We start from the raw sequence: 4,545 nt of genomic DNA on the forward strand, positions 1-4,545 counted from the left end.
TAGGGCGCGTGCGCTCGCCAGAGAGACAGAAAGTGAGAAATCACCCCCCAGGGGGGATGGCCACACCGCAATCCCTTCTCCTCCTTTCTCCTCTCGGGATCTTGGGCACACACGCACACGTGCCCATTTAAGCCACGGGGTCCGGGACTCAAACCGTGGTCGGCTACGTGGGAGTCCAGCAACATAGCCATTACGCTTACCGCTGGTCCCAGCTACAGCTTTTTAAAAAACTTTAATTTTTCCAATTTTTTTGTTTCTTTAACTTTGCCAAAGGGTGCGTGTGCTCACCGAGAGGCAGGGCGGGAGGGAGGGGAAAGGTTCCCCGCTGGTCCACACCTGCCCTGCAGTGCCCTCTGCCCTCCTCTGTCCTGTCAGGCATTGTGGCATGCATGCACGTGCACACAGCATGCTTTCTAAGACTCAGCCAGAATTGAAACTGTGTGGTCAGCTCTCAAGATCTGACTTCATTAACTACCACGCCCATGAGACCAGCTCAGAACTTTATTTTATGAATAAGAAATGCTGGGGCCAGCAGGTGGCCTCTCTGAGGCACTGGATCCCACATGGCTGACTGCGTGGTTCAAATCCTGGACCCCTCGGCTTGCAAGTTGTACTGAGCATCTGTGCATGATTGCAGCATGGCCGTAAGCCCCGGGTGGCGGTGATTTCTCACTTTGTTTCTTTCCCCTGGCGAGCTCATGTCCCTTGTAGCTAACTAAAAACTGCTGGAGGGTGCGCGTGCTTGACAGCGTGCGCGCACGCGAGCGAGCACCTTCCGTGGTCCCTTCTCTCCCTCCCCGTCCCCTCGGGGTTGGGGCACACGTTCGCAGCACCTGGCGTGGTTCAGCCTGGTCTTGCCGACTTGGACCTTGCAGCTGGCGTTCGGGATCCAGCTCCTCACCAGCAGCACCCGGCATGGTTGAGCCTGGTCTTGCTGTCTCAGACCTTGCAGCTGGCGTTCGGGATCCAGCTCCTCACTGGCAGCACCCGGCGTGGTTTAGCCTGGTCTTGCCAACTCGGACCTTGCAGCTGGCGTTCAGGATCCAGCTCCTCACTGGCAGCACCCGGCGTGGTTTAGCCTGGTCTTGCCGACTCGGACCTTGCAGCTGGCGTTCAGGATCCAGCTCCTCACTGGCAGCACCCGGCGTGGTTTAGCCTGGTCTTGCCAACTCGGACCTTGCAGCTGGCGTTCAGGATCCAGCTCCTCACTGGCAGCACCCGGCGTGGTTTAGCCTGGTCTTGCCAACTTGGACCTTGCAGCTGGCGTTCGGGATCCAGCTCCTCACCCGCAGCCCCCGCAGCCGCCCCAGCACCTTTTGTCGAAGTCATGGCAGACTTCTGCGGTCACAAAGCCAGTACAGAGAGCTCTCCATCCCACTGGCCACTTACCCGAGAGCTGCTGTCCTCTGCCCCGCTGTCCCTGGCACTCTTTCTGTTCCCCCAAGCCCCCGTCCGTAGGTCTGTCTGCCTGTCCAGCTCCCCAGTTCTGCCCGTGTTGCCGTCAGTCCTTGTCCACTGTCTGAGAGTCAGTTGCAGACGGGTTGCTTTTTCAGTCCTTGACATTGGAGTGTTTCATGCCTTAAAAACAAGGGCCTCTGTACTCTGACCGCGGGACGATTGTCCAAACGAGGAGATAACACCGAGTGCGATGTCGTCCAGCATTGCCACTGACCCCCAGTGTTACTGTGCACAGCGTGGGGCCAGCAGGCAGCGTGGAGGTGGAGGCGCTGGACTCCCACCTGGCCAGTGGCGCGGTTTGAGTCCCGGACCCAGCAGTCTGAAAATCCTGCCAACTGTGTGTGCCTGCCCCACATCCCAAGACGGCAGTGGAGGAGGAGGGATTGTGGCATGGCCGTCCCCCCGGGGTGGGGCCCTCCCCTCCCCATTTTCCCTCGCTCCCTTCCTCCCTGTGGGGGAAAGCATGACCAGAGACAACTCACATGTTACTACATTTCACGTGCTGTCTCAGGTTTGGCTTTTCAGGCTCGGCCTGTGCCCGTTGCTCTGGCTCCTTGAATCTGGAGCAGTTCTTGAGTCTCTGTGTTCGGAGGGGGTCAAGCCATTTCCTCTACCCACTGGCCCTGTTCCTCCCATTGGGCTTGTCGAATGCACCTCAGCCTCACCAGGCAGTGCGTTCCAGCAGGCGCGTTCAGAGCTGTAGCGTTCTTGGTGCGCCGGACCCGAAGTTAGTTGGTCAGCCCATTACTGGTTACTAGCCAGGTCCCTGGGGTAGTCGGGCGGTGTCGGCCAGGTACTGCTGTGGGGTTACGGGTCTTTCCCTTGTGAGTAAGTACCTCGTGGGGAGAGCCTGTGCTGTAGTCTACTCTGCGAAAACAGAAACGCCTGAGTTTAGCAACTTAGGAAGAACAGGGGCTTATGTAGCTTATGGTTTTGGAGGCCCAAAGTCAAGGGCCTGTACCCAGTGAGGGAGGGTTTGACGGTGCTGGGGCTCTGGAGTTCCTAGTGGTGCAGAGCGTCACAGGACAAGACCCAGAGCAGGAGCCGCAGCGTGTCTGCCTCCTGTTTTTTTCCTTTCTGAAGGTTATTTTCAGAGAGAGAATGGAGGGAGGAGCCTAACGGGGCCCTCATGCCACGGTCCTGCACCAGACCTGCTGCCAGCCAGGATCATGAGTGTTTGTGCCCCAGGACGCGAGCCCGGACACTTCCCCTGGGCTTCTCAGCATTGCACAGCCGTACCCCAACTGCTTGCGCCCCTTTGTCTGGGCCTGGCAATTCTTTTTCTCTTTTTTAAAGAATTATTTTATGTACCTTTAATTTTAGTTTGACCAGGGTAGAACAGAGAGAGAGAGAGCAAGCCACCAGGTCCAGGACTTGAACTGTGGTCGGCCACTGCTTCCTTAACCACCACACCACCTGCCAGCCCTGCTGGCGTTCTCTTTATAAAGCTACCGGGATTCAGGGCCTGACAGTGGCACAGTGGTGCCGCTCCGTGGCACTGAACTCTGGGAACGTCCCAGCTGTGTGTCCGAGACCCCTCGCGCCTGGGGCGCTGTGCTGCTCGGGGACCCGGGGATCGCAGACTTGGCGCCCCCTGCAGGAGTGCTCATGCTCTTCCATTCGTGTTCTCGCTCTTGAAGCAACCAGGATTCAGCCATGGGGGCTCCATCCCGAGGCCCTTACCTGATTGTCTCCCAGAGGTCCTCTCCCACCCCCATCACCCTGCACCGTCATTGGTGGCACCCTCACGTGGCTCACCAGGTTTCGGCAGGGTTTTGGTGTGGGTATGGAAATGACAGCGCTAGTAACCCTCTCTGTGTCAGAGTCTCACCCCGTGGTAATTGTCATCCGTGTGAGATCCCGTGCCCGAATCAATTGCCATACACATCATGGCTGCCGGATAGTTAGGCTCATGGCCATCGTTCTTCTTATGGCTTGGCATGCAGTTTTCATCTGCAGACCTTCTCTTTTCTTCTTAGATTTTTTTTTTTTTTGGAGAGGTTTTTGCTATAGGGCTCGTGTGCTCGCCAGACAGACAGAGAGAGACATAGACAGAAAGCGAGAAATCACCCTTCAGGGGGGATGGTCACACCGCAATCCCTTCTCCTCCATTCTCCTCCTGGGATCTTGGGCACGCACGCACACGCGCCTGGTGTGAGTTTAAGCCACCGGGTCCGGGACGCGAACCGCGGTTGACTACGTGGGAGTGCAGCGACATAGCCATTACGCTAACTGCTGGTTCCCTTCTTTTTAGATTTTTGCCATAGGTTGTGTACGCTTGCTGGAGAGAGCTGGTGGGGCGAGAGTGAGAATGCCCCCCGCACACCGGGGGCAGTAGCCACGCCTAATCCCAACTGTCTCCATCCCCCTCTCGGGATTCCGGGCAGGGCGGCCTGCCCAGGTGTCGCAGACCTCGTCTCCATCTGGCTCGCACATCCCAAGAACACGTTTTAAAGCTAATGAAGTGTCCTAGTAATGGGGAAAATTGATACAGTGACTTAAACTTCAAGCTGGGAGTGTATTAGTGAAAAGACAGTGTCATTGGAATAACCCAGGCTTCTGGCAGGCTGTGCCCAAGGTCTGGACAGTGCAGTAACCCTTCAGAACCGTCCCTGAGTTACAGGGCTGCCCCAGAGGTGTGTCTGGAGAAATGGGTCCTTCACCGTTTTTTTGGTAGTGAGGTACCTATCTTTGAAAGGATTTCGCCATGTTGCGGTTGTTCTGCCCTGGACCTCCGTGTGGCCTCCCTCACCACCACACGGGGTCGTTCTCCTGCTTGCACTCCGCGCCGAGGCCTTTGCTGACGCTCAGATTTTGTTACTGAGGCACGGGAGCTCCTTATGCTCAGATCCGCGTCTCCCATCTAGTATGCGGCTGCACGTATTTTAACCCGTTCTGCGGGTGTCTGCTCGTGTTTTTGAGGATGTCCTTTGAAGCACAGAGGTTTGCATTTTGATGAAGCTCAGCTGTACTTTCCTTTCGTGCCTTGTAGTTTTGTTTTCTTACGGGAATCTTGTGCCACATCCCGAGTCATGACGGTCTCCCGCCTGTGCTTCTGCAGCGTGAGCTCTCACACTTGGGTCTTTG

Source organism: Tupaia chinensis, unplaced genomic scaffold, assembly GCF_000334495.1.
Source record: "Tupaia chinensis unplaced genomic scaffold, TupChi_1.0 Scaffold000578_2, whole genome shotgun sequence".
Taxonomy (NCBI): Eukaryota; Metazoa; Chordata; class Mammalia; order Scandentia; family Tupaiidae; genus Tupaia; species Tupaia belangeri.